The sequence below is a fragment of the Tyto alba genome, unplaced genomic scaffold (assembly GCF_018691265.1).
Source record: "Tyto alba isolate M040663 unplaced genomic scaffold, T.alba_DEE_v4.0 Super-Scaffold_6, whole genome shotgun sequence".
In the NCBI taxonomy this organism is placed as follows: domain Eukaryota; kingdom Metazoa; phylum Chordata; class Aves; order Strigiformes; family Tytonidae; genus Tyto; species Tyto alba.
The window spans coordinates 20,727,273-20,740,456 of NW_024881327.1; the positions used below are offsets into that span (position 1 = coordinate 20,727,273).

Genomic DNA, 13,184 nt, shown 5'->3' on the forward strand with positions numbered 1-13,184 from the left:
ATTTGGAGGACAGGAAGATTCAGATACAGCTTTGGCAGGAGAGAAAAAGAAAATATAACCTTGTAACAGGCTTTTTTTTTTTTTTAAAAAAAAAAAAACAAAACAAAACAACAAAACCCAACTTAAAAACCAACACTCTGGGACTAATTGAAAGTCATTAGTGACTTCAGGTGAGAGGGATTCCATAGCTCAAGAAAAGTTAAGAGCCTGGCCTCCAAGTTCCTGTGTCTCTACAGCATAGGATATATTCTCCATAAAATGCCCTGGTCCCCAATTCATCCGGACATGTGCAAATAGAGGGACAAGACAGGGCCCACCACTATGGCTGCAGATCCATGTACCAGCCATGAAGCACCTCATGCAGTACTCTGCTCCACAGCATAGAAGCTGCCTCTCAGATTAAAGATGTCCAAGTAGTAAAGATGTCTAGATAATAAAACATACAACATAATTATTTTGTATAGATGCAAGGAGGTTTCATACTCTGTATTTTAACTTCATGTGGTTGCTTGGGCCCAGGCAAATGTGGTATTTTCTGCATGACAGTCATGGTAGCATATACCCCATAACAGTGATTTCTTTGAATCTTCAAGTCACCTGTTCTTTCTGAGCTAAAGGGGAAAAAAGGTTTGTGTGGGCCATGCAGTGGCATGAAGGGAAGTAACTCAGGCTAACTTCTGGTGAGGACAGCTAGTTTCCCAAAGTTTCATCCCTACCTATGGAGAGACACCAACAAAGCTCTCTTCAGAGGAAAACCACCAGCAGGCATCAGAACCTGCCTGGCCCTTTGACAGCACTGTTCTTTCTCATGATAAAGCAGCCACTGAAAACAACCCAAGCAGGCTAGAGTTATCATCTGTTAATATCATCCTTATCTTCTGCCATAAAAGTTAAAAGTATTAAGTATTTAAAAAAATGCTACTGGAATCTAATTTTTATTCCTCAGGAAGCAGATTCTGCTAAACTGCACATCCTTGAGGATTCTTACAATGAACACGTATACACATGGTTAAACCTATGTATCTGAAACTACTAGGATATATTAAATCTGAAGGTTGTGAACAAAACAGTCATCATCCCATTTCATACAGAGGCTACCAAGGACAAGTTATCCAGTTCTAAATTTGGTTCAACTCAATCTAGGATCCTGCCTTCATCACAGGAAAAGTGCATCTCCTTTCCCTGTCACTTCTGCTTCCCCTTGTCAGGTCTACTGATGACCTGATGTGGGGTAAGATGGACTCATCTACTGGTCCAAATGAAAACTAACTCTGCAATTAAGATCAAAAGCTAACACCTGTTTTTGCATATACATTTTCATTTAGATAAGTGTTATACTGACTTAAAAATGACTGTGCACATGTAAGGATAGTTGGCCTGCAGTTCATATGGACTTCATATGCAAGCTGGTCATTTTCAAAGACTATGAGTTCACTTTATCTCTAGCCTAATGTGCTTAATTACACCACTGGAAACAAGCAACTAGTCAGATGAGCTTGTCTGAGACCTTGGTATCAGCTGTCAACATAGTATTTCTGTCTAGGTCAGAAGGACTTATTCATTCCAAAGAGCTTTCAAGCTAAGAAAACTTATGAAGGACAACTGAGTAATTATATTTGCTTCACAGAGTGGTATAGGGCTGAATAATTTTGTAAGGCAGTTTCCCTTAATATTCCAAATTATACCCTCTCCTGCCAGAATAGTCTAATAATATTTTTTTTCTACTATAATGCTCTGTAGCTTGTAGCTTCAAACGAACAGTAATAAAGGTGACAAATTCTTCTCTTAGCTACACAGCCTTTATGCTGCTCTAGGCAGACTTAAGTAATATTCCTATTGCTCTGTAACACCAAAATGAAGAGATTAGGAAATGAGCACAAAAGTGAATGAAGTTATTTACATAAATTCTGACATTAGGAACAGGGACAAACTACATTACTCAGTCATACTTGGAAGAAAAATTCACCTGGCACTTCCAAAGAAGGATAGTCTGTCCATTTATTACAAACACTATGCTCTGTATGAAAAGGGCAGTAGAAAGCCCAAAACAGTAACAGTTTTAAAAAACATTTTCATCACCAGTATTGACCGAGGTAGTGTCATTGCTGCACTAAAGCTACACCCAATCTCTAAAATACAGTAACAAGAAACCTAACAAGTTACCAAATAAGGTCTAATTTAAAAGGTAGCTTGAAATTAAGTTGTAGAGTTAGCAGTAAGGAATGAGTTCAAGTATGCTGCCTGGTCAAAACAGAACAAATGCCCCACAAAGACCATTTTAATACCCCGTATTAAATATCTGTCAAAGTGAAAGGGAATACTGCTGAAAAATAAACATTGAGTAATACAGGGTCACTTTGTATAGACTGAGTATCAGGGTATCCACAGACACTACAGAAGCATGGCAGAAAACTGGAATACTGCACCTGAAAGAGTCGGGCAATTGAAAGCTTTAACTGACAAAGTCTACTTTGCAACTATGTCTGTATTCATCCAAGTATCCTTGAAGCATCTGACAAATTCCTTCAGAGATAAGATACCGTGCCCACCATAAGGTTAAAACCCCCTTAATTCTCAGAAAAGTAAATTTAATCAAGATTAAAGCTGTCCCTCTGTGCTGCACAGCCATGGAGGGTGGTATTATTAAAAAAAAAAAAAAAAAAAAAAACTCACACTGCATCAGTGCCATGAGAATCTCTTTGGAATGTGCAAAGGCCTGTGTTCACATACATCGGTAAATATCCAATTTGACAATCCCTGAAATATCTGCACCATTAAAAAGTTTGAGACAACTTCTGCCTTTCTTACCTTCAATTAGGCTTTCCCCACAGGTAACAAACTTTATCCTTTTGCTACTGGTATGGCTACAAGGTTCCCTTCGAGGATACGCAGCAGTGGCTGCCACACCACTGTTGGCCGAGGCTGCCGCCCTTCCCTCCCCTCAGCAGAGCAGCTTGCGGTGTCCCAGCCTTCTCCAAGGCACAGTTCTGGAAAGCTGCTCTGAAGCTTTCATTCTGACGGGCAGATCATCAGCACAGAAAAACACATGACTGCACCAAAAGTTTTAATGAAGCTCTCCACCCTTTCAGGCAGTGACACTGCATCCTAGCAATTAGTAATGAGCATAATATTCGATGGTACCACAACAGTGTAGTTTAGTACTTTCTAGGGCAGGTTTCCATTACAGAAACAATGGATCATGCCAAAATTAGAGATGATTTAGCCCCAAAACTCATGCAGTCTAAGATACAGAAACATCCTCTGCCACAAGAGCAGCTAAAGTTTCTTACAGTCTACAGATTAACATTCATCCTTTCGTCATAACCTCATTGGTATCAATCAAGTCTGTCAAATCACGCTGAACTACAGGACAGTTTTTTCTCAAGATTAACTCAATTTTTAATAAAGATTTAACAGTTCTTATAGAACCCTCATGTTACAAATATGTACCTTTCAAAAGAGACTGAATCCACATTTATTGTGATAACAAGTACATAAAATTTTTAGCATGTTTAAGCAAAAAGCAGATTTTGCACTTGTACATTTTCCTTCACAAACAGAACAGAATTATCAGATGGATGAAAACAGCAAAGACACAGCTTACAAAAAATTATCTGCTAATAAGCAGCATCATTGTCAGCTCTCTTCATTATCCAGTTCAAGCATTAGAGATAATGCATATTTAGACAACCTACCACCTCTCCAGTGATAATCCAACACTGATAGAAATGAACTATTAGCTGAGTATACCCTTGGCAAATTAAAGATTTGGGATCCAGCTCCTTACTCACCTAGTTCTGCAGCACTCTACTACATTTAAATAAAGCAGCTAGCAGTAATACCTCTGGTAAAATTCTTTTATTAGAACAGTATATTCTTCTTGGTTATAAGAAAACTGTTTTTCACTAGAATCTTAGTAGGCAAGCACATCAAATATGAAAGTGAAGGAAACCCTTTAAATGATCAGAAGAATGCTAAATATATTGTCACTGGCAGTTGACTTGCAAAAAAGCCAATTATTAACAAGCAAAGATCTACGGCAGGCTTTTTTCAACAGGTAATGTACTTGTAACTCAAGGACTCAAAATATCACTGAACATTGACCAATAATGGTAATGTTGAAAGAAAATTACAAAGTCAGTGCTAAAGTTAGGGCACTAACTTGCCTCTAGACTGGAAAGTCTAGAGACCTAGTTTGACCTCTCATGGCCCTCAGCATGAACACAGACAAAGTATCAACACTGCAGTATAGATGAGAAAATACAGCATGTATTTGAGTAATAATATTTTAATAGTAGAAATATTCTTAAAGTTCATCAGTAGTTAGAAAAAATAATGATTTAGGGAAGATTTTTTTAGTTTTATATTTCACCCTCATGACTGATTTTCTATTTCCTCTATTTGTCTAGCTATCATATCCATGGAATGATAAGCACCATCCAAACAGCTGAGCCTTCACCACATGCCCTCAAATAGTTCTGTCTTGTTATGGCTCCAGCTAGTCAAGTTATTTTCAGCAAAGGTCATCAAGTTCTACAGTCCATTAGAAAGCAACAAAAACAACAAAAAATCCAGTATTTGTCAGTTTTTTATCTATTGCAGCTGTCAAGGCACAATTATTCCAAAAGTTATTTGATGAGCAGCCTGAACTGAAATGTCAAGATAAGCCCATCCTTACAGAAAAACAGATTTTGTTGTTGTTGTTATAGCTTTTTGTCCTTTTCTCTTCCTGTAAATCCATATCCATAGCTAAATCTATACCCTAATTCAGAAATCTGATAACTCTCATGCAGGTCATTATGGTCAGAAATAAGATTATTTACAAAAATTCAAAGACATCTGGTTCAAAAGGAGATCTTTATATTGCAGATTTTGAGGTATGACACATCATCTTAATTCTCCATACTCTGATTGTACCTACAACTCTTCCAACTGTATACAAGTCCAGTGTAAAGATTTACTCAATCACAATTAGTCCAACATGTGTCTTGTAAATATGCACTTGGATTTTGAAATGTAATTATGCCTCATACATTGCTGAGAAAAAAAAAAAAAGTGATCTATTTATTTCACATAAAATGTTTGGAATGAGTAGTAAAAACAAAACTATCCTAGCTTCACTTGATAAATATACCTTGGGTTGACCGTGTAGGGACAGAGAGATAGAGTACTTGAAATTCCTTGCTTATTCCAGACACAGAAGAGGCCACGGCCAGACTGGAACACCATGAGATCTCATCTCAGGAGATACTGCTTTGCCAGCAGAGAAGTGCCTGTGTCAAATTGACTAAAGCATTTAACTGACTTCACATAGAGCAAATTGCTACAGTATCATAAACTCTGTGTGACCATTACTTGCCTGGATTAGTCTAAAACTAGCAACCTAGGCCTAAATATGTTTTTATCTATTATTTGGCCCAATCGTTTCCCCACACATTGTTTACAGTCAAAACATCTATTAAATAAACAGTAGCCATCTATGGTTAGCAATTCCCCTAGTCCAATTCAAAGTAACATGATTTGTCATTTTTTGCTTCTATGTGGAATAGAACAATTCTGCTATATAGTACATGCAATAAATACGGTACAAATATATAGACACTTCTATCAGTGTCTGTGTGAAAGGCCATGGTATTTAGCCATTAACAGCATAAAATGGAAGAAGCTGTCAAAGAACTGAGATACTAAGGTTTGACATGTCACAGTTCATGTTAGCAGCACAGACATATCTGAAGGGCCAAGGTAGCTGCTATGGTCTAAACTGAACAGTCTTACACTGAACTTGGAGCTTGTTTTCTTTATTTGTCCAACTGCCCAAAGCAGGACAGTGACTTGCATGGTTATGATAGCAATCTTGGTATTGATCATTATCACTAACGTTCTCAAAAAAAAAAAGTGTATACGAACTCCATCAGTTCAACAAAACACAAAACACCATTCAGTGCCTACTGTGCCAGAATCAGAGATGTTACTTATGAAGGATCCAGGTTTTTAAATTTATTAAGCAGTTCATTCCAATATTATTACAGTTGTATAACACATAGGAAAGATCTCTTTGCAGAAAGAGATATTTTAAAACCTGCCTTCTACTTGATGAGGAGCATGTGATCAAGGAAAGTGTATCTTTGCAGAAACAAAAATAATCCTGAAACCTCAGAAGAAAAACAATATTAGAATTTCTTAATCAGTCTAAACTTTTTTCTCAATCTAAATATGGCAATTTATGAAAAGCCTAAAGACAGTGTTTTGAGTTCATACAAAACAAGGAAATAACATTTAAAATAACTTAAAACACTTACACTACATATCATGTAGTGTGATTCACTCCCAACATTTTGTCCATGTCCTATAGATTATATCAGTGTTTATCCATCCTCAAAGATCAGACTAAAAATTGGGTCATGTAATTTGTGACCATATAGGTAGACAGAGTTTGTAACACTGAATACTCAAGCATTCTGCAAATGCATAGTAGCAGCAGTTCAATAGGCCCAGACACATTACATGAATTTTTTTAAAGCCTTAAGAACAATAGCAAACTTTGTCCAGGTCACTCTGATTTGCCAAATAATTGACAGACAAGTTATTAAATTGAATGAATAAACATTTTGTAATAAGTAGTTCAACCAGCTGACTCAAAAGGTCTTTCAAACTTGCACTGTTGTGTTTGCTGGCCTGTAAAAGACTTACTCAAAGGAGCCCAGATTTCTACTGGAGACCATTCTCCAACTCTAAATACATGTTTTGGTCAAGCATATACTATTGCTAAGAGCAGAACAGACTTCAAAATTTAGAGCTTTATTTTGACATTTCATTCTACCTGGACCCAAGGAATATGAAGACCGGAAAATTTAACAAAAGCATGCTCTGTACCAGTATCACATAACAGTATTTTCAATCTGAAATAATTTGATAGGCTTTGTTCAAATTTTCATTAAATCAGCTCTTGATTCATTTCAGCTGTTTTAACCATTCCTTATTACTATTATATATATTTTAATACCTATCTAGACAGACACAAATGGTTTTTATCAATCATTTGGTTTTACAAGCAAATATTTGGCACATCTCACTACAGAAATCTAGGCATTGTAAGTGATTTGGATGAGACTTCCAAGATCACAGGAAGACAGATCAACACCATGCTGACCTGCCACCTGTCACTTAAGTGTTTTGACAGAAAACCATCACACAGTCAGCTGCTACAAAGAAAGAAACCACAGAATTATTTCCAAGTCAGTAGATCTATGTTTATCCTATTTACATAAAGGAGGGAAATCCAGAGAGGGTTGGACACACCAGCATACAGCAACCTTTGCCGCCACCATATACAAACTTCACAGGACACCAAGTTCTGGAGTTCCAAGTAGCTCAGCACAGCCATTTGCAGTACATCTATACACTCTTTAGGAATTCAGACATGTTTGGCTAGTTATATTTTTTGAGCCTTTGAACTCCAAGGCTTTTTTTTTTTTTTCTTTCTTTCAATGGATAGTTGATGATGGCTCTTTTCAGAAGCATCACCCTTAAGACAAAATTGAATTCCAGTTCAGACAGTAGATTAATCTGTACATCTGCTCAATTTTAATAAAGCATCTTTCATTTCATGCACAGCCATTACTGCAAAATGCTTTGTGTGAATATATTACTGTTAGCTACTCCAAGAGGTATCAGTTAGTAATAATGATATAGCTTTAAATATTCAGTTATTACGTTGCAGGTAGGCTTCTAGGAACTAGCCTGCAGATACAGTTGGAATGTATTTTAAGGAAGATTTTTCAAAGCTTTCAGTATTAGCTTAATTCTGCTTCCAGAAGTCAAAGGTCATTTTTAATCACTGTTTCTGTCACTGTCAAAAGCAGAATCTTTCAGTATATGAGAATGTCTCCAGATTTTAAGCATATAAGTTTTTTGTTTAACATAAAAATGAGGATACGAAATGTGTAACAAACTCTTAACGTAAGTTCTATTCTCGCTTTTAAATTGTTATTTTGAGCTGTAACATTCCAAAAATCAGACATCAGCTTCCCTGTTCAGCAGTGGAAAGCTTTTTGCAGGAACCAGAGTGGAAGTAGGAACAAAAAAGGTGATTTTGCATCACTTGGAGATCCAATGGACCTCTGACAGCAAGTTCCAACTGCCTTTATTTGGCTAACCATTGCTGTAGGAAGATGAACTAGCTATTTTTATATATTGAATATGATGAAAATTATTGAAAAATTCCTTCTACTGATAAGAACTAGATTAAGCATTATCAAGACTGAGGAACTGGCTCTCCAAATCAACTGTCCCTTCACATAAGCAACATAGTTCATTTTCCCATTCTTGCCTCCTCTGCTTCTTTCCCTCCCAGGAAGTAAATAAGGTAACAGTATCTTGTTAGATATATACTCTTTATCTCCACTGTTCTCACTTTTACTTCCTTTGACTTGGGAGAAAAAATCTGCTGCTTTCCAGAAGATCCAGAGGCCTGATAGAGATTCAGGGTCACACAGTTCTGCTGCACCTCATCTCTTAGTTCATTTAGCTATATTGAGATGAATCACACAAGTAAGTGAATCCTATACAGGTGCCTCATGGAGCACTTTCAAAGTTGAGAGGTTCCTTGCACACAGAAACTTGTGACTCACACTTATAGCTTCAAAACGTTGGAGCTACTACTACGTTTTGGTTTTTGTTTTTTTGTTTTTGTTGTTTTTTTTTTTGTTGTTGTTTTGTTTTTTTTTTTTTTTTTTTTTGCACAGACTAGGGGAGAAATGCATGTTAAGAGTCTGCTTTGCACCGTTAGTTCCTTTTAAAATGCATTTATACTAAACGATTTTTCTTATAGGGAACAAAAAACTCTTTCTATGGACAAGTCATTAGCAGTCTTGAATATGGAAGCAGCCTAAGTGCTCAAGTTGCCTCCAGCAGCAAAAACAACACAGCCTTCTAAACAGCATTAAACATTTAGGGACATAAGCCACTAACGAAACATACTAATTCTTAAGCCACTAATATAGGGAGAGGCATGCAGTCTTACATACAAACATAAGCAGGTAATGTCTTACACAAGCCACCTGGAAAACAGATTAAAGCATACTTACTAGATATATGGTTAAGTGCTTACTTGGGCAGAGACAGTGCATAAGCATGCTTTTCTCTTTAAAGTACAAGCACACAGGTGGCTAAACAGGAAAATACTCTACTACGTATCATGCAACTTTATTACCAAATCAGTATTTTTCAAACTCAAACACAAGTTAAGAGTCAAATGGAACTCTAATCTTGAGGCAGAAGTGAAAATTAAACTACCTTGGTATGTTTCATATGCATAAAATATCTGCTTTTGACTGTCAACTTCTACATTTGTTTTTTTTAAAGATAGAAAATGAATAATTTTGAGGCCACAGAATCTGAAAAATGTTTATCTCAAAAGACAGGGCTTTTTATTAGAAAGGTTAGCAATAAGCAATTAAAAGCTTGGACATTATAGTTAAAATTAGTAATCCTGACAGATGATGCTCACTGCTATGCTTGATTATTAATAAAGTGATTAATTTTACCCTCGTCCCCAAACCACAGGTTAATGATGATGAGCAGAGGCTACTGTGAGAATTTGGGAATCCTGCCAGTTCCTAGTTCGTTTCAATCTACCAAAAGATCAAGCACAGCCTAAGCCCTGGAGCCAATAAAGAGGCACTGCCATCTTTCCTTAGCACAGACAGGAGCTAACCAGGATGCCATAAAAATTGCACCTCTCTAAAGCAGCTAGTTACATAGAGAAACACATCACACACTTTTGCCAGAGCTACTTATTGCCATCTGAGAATAGCACATGGCCAGGCAAGTCCAGTGCAGACACAACTCATAGGACTCACATAAAAATATACATGCTTTTCAGCAGCTCCATTTTGGTATATCCCCAACCTGAGGCTAATACAAGGAAGAGGCACCTGCACAAAGGCCTTTCCACAGATTAACTTCCTCTATCACCAGCTCTTGCTCTCCAGTTTTCAAAGCACCTTTTTCTTCTCCAGCATTGTCACATATTAAACCCACACAGTTTCAACATATTACTATGATCTGTTGATATATTCCTGTCACTTCGCATTGTGCTTGTGGACCAGAATCCCATACAGAACAGATACCATAAAACTCTCTTGCCATCGTTAAGAGAATTGAATGTAGACCACATAGTGGAAGGAACATTGACACACAGCATATTAATTTAAGATCCTTATCAGCATGAAACCTTTGAAAAGAAATCCAAGCTCTCATGATCTATGTGTTTCTCAGAGTAACAGTTCAGTAATATCATACATTGGAAAACACACTGGCAAGAAGGAGACATTTTCTGAGACTCTCTGATCATGTAATTCCATCATAGAATGCTTATAGATACATTTGTTTCCCACCCCTTTATTTGAGCTCATAAAGACAATGAGGAGGGAACACATTTATGTAACCTAAATTGTTCCGAGTGAATCTATTCTTCACACGCAAAGAATGACAAGCAGAGGTGTTAGGCCATTTCAGACTTACTAGGTTCCCTGGGACCATATCATTAAGTAAAATAAAAAATACAAATAAGAAAGTTCATTTTTTTTTTCAATATATTTGACACCACCTCTGGGAAGCGAACAAAGACACACTGTCAAAAACAGAAACCTGCACAAAATGTTACCGTTTGTTCTCCATGAATGCAGAGGTATACTTATTCAACGAAAGAAATTCCACTGCTCTCCTGAGATTTCCTCTCTTTAGTTGAATTTAGTGCCAAGTTCACTCGGCTGAAGTTTGGGTTGTGTTAGCATGCCAGATACAAGTTCCTGTAAGGCAGGTTTGTTACTCAGTCAAAAACTAAGTGCCAAGCAAAAACTTGGTCTTATAGAGTAACTTCAAAGTTACATGAATTAAAAAAAAATGACCATTAGTAGACCATCCTTGGCCCTTACTTCACACAATTCAAGCACTGCTTTTAATGTAAAATACTTGGTAAATATTTTGTTTATTATGCAGCCTAATTCTGTGTAATTTCTCCTCCACCTATGTCTTTTGGACATGTTAAGGGACCACAAATTTCTACACTAATCTACACTAATCTACATTAATCTACATTAACTACAGTATGGCCTCTGAAGTGTCTTAAATTCCTTCAGAAGCTTCAGCTTCCTCTGAAGTAAGTCTCAGGTGACAAATCCTTTTTATATGAAAACCACTGATATAAGACAAGTGTTCACTAGAGTGTGGTCAAAAGAATGTAGGAAGGTACAAGGACAGGGTGACTGATCTGCAGAACCAGGGAAGCAGCTTTATATGTGACAGCAAGACAGGAATAGGGACGTTCTTAAACCAATAGGAATATAATTTAATTAAAAATGAGAGGGGGAAAAAACGATTGAAACTGTCATTTGAAAGAAAGCCTGCCTGGTACCAAAATTCCCATGGCTTCAAGTAGATACCTACATTATACTATCAATATCTGCTACTGTAAAGGAGAACGAATAGAATTAGATCCGTGATTCTCAAATATCAGAATAAAACATTACTGCAAACATTACAACAGAATCAGACTAGGTTTTACTTTTTCTGAAAAACTGATGAAAATTCCTGATCTTTTTACACAAAATTCTGTATTTTTAACAAAAAGACATGCCGTATGAAACGTATACATAGACTTCAGAATTTTTCTTTTTACCCCAAAATAAGCTGGAAAGCCTCTTACTAAAACTTAAATAATTTGGAAAACCCCCAAACAACTTTTATATAAACCCACTGATCTATTTTCTATGAAAATATAATGCATAAGGACTGCTTCACATTAAATATACAACTACATTTAAACATGATGTGGGTTTTCAATGTATTTTTGAAATAAACTAATGTTAGGGCTATAACAAAGCCTACAAAATGAACTGTGTAGAACCAGGGTAGGCAGTATGTAAGTACACAGTAATTGTGGTAAGCCAAAGCGCCACAGCATATGTGATCAGACTGACTAGGTATATATAGGCTGCCATTTAATGCTAGCCAATTGCTTAGAAAAGCCACAGCACTGAGCAAAAAAATCTTTTGCTCTTCTGAGATTTTCTTCATTTTAACCACAACAAAGAATAAAAATGGAAGGTAGAGCACAAAGCTTTCTTTTATATGGATTATACTCAATTAACACTTCATAATCTAAGAAAAAAAGTATTTGTTTCAAGTAGTACAATTAAAACCCAAAGAAACTCTGTAAGCCACAAATATCTTTAATAGAACTGTTACAGAATTATATTATCAAATTAAAGACTACTGACAAGCATGGCTACTGTCCTATGAAATAGGCACATCAAGAAAAATACACTATTGCATCAACAACATGAACCTACTTTATCTACACAAGATGAAGCCAGCAAGCAATGAGACATGAATGAATTGCTGGGAAAGTTTGTTTTTAAACTCTGACTGGACACAGAATGTGCTTTGCAATACAAATCCATTAAAGTTAATTCATCAAATTCAGAATATTCAAACAGGTAAATATTTTCAAGACACAACAATCAATCGTTTTGCTTTAAAACATCTAATGAGTTCATTATAGCAGACTGAAAGCAAGCTTTAAATGGACAATTAAAACCCCATTTACACCAGAGTACCATACAGAATCATAGGTACTATGTTGAAGTTTGTAAAAGCAGCACAGTAATGCCTTTACAGATTAGTCTTCATACTTCATACAGAGCAAGCAGCAGAACTACTAGTAAACAGAAGCTAGTTTTCTCTGAACACTGATTAGGAACTCAAGAATGCAAGTTAAGGGCAGGAAGAAAGACAAATACGAAAGAAGAAAATTACGACTTACCAGGCAGACGAGTTTAGCTGTGTCTCAAATGCAGAGAAAGTAAGAAATGTCTGTATATGTAGGTCTTGTTTATTTAGCCCTTTATGAAAGTTTCTCTCAAGAAATTAATTTAACTCACATGCAGGAGTCTGCAAAAGAAAAGGAGAAAGAATCTGAGCTGCTGGCTCATGTTTTTGTTCTAAGAACATTTGAGCTATTTTCAGCAGCAATGGGCTTGCCTACAATCAAAATGAAAATGCAATACAGAATAAGCAGTTTCCCAACCCCCCCCCCCTCGAAAAAAAGGAAATCCATAGCAAAAAACTTTGTTAATTGTCCAAATTTTTATTTAAAGAAACAGAAAGAGCAAGGAACAACT

At 36.4% G+C, this 13,184-nt stretch overlaps 1 protein-coding gene across 11 annotated transcripts in view; it reads right to left on the minus strand.

Annotated features, from left to right (window-relative positions):
* Nucleotides 1-13,184, minus strand: part of SORBS2 (sorbin and SH3 domain containing 2) — a 167,096-nt gene that overhangs the window by 129,766 nt on the left and 24,146 nt on the right. For all 11 annotated transcript variants that reach the window (XM_042807621.1, XM_042807626.1, XM_042807622.1 and 8 more), the window contains one exon: nucleotides 12,827-12,954. The gene's annotated coding sequence lies outside the window, so the exon portion shown is untranslated. The remainder of the gene's footprint in view (nucleotides 1-12,826; nucleotides 12,955-13,184) is intronic.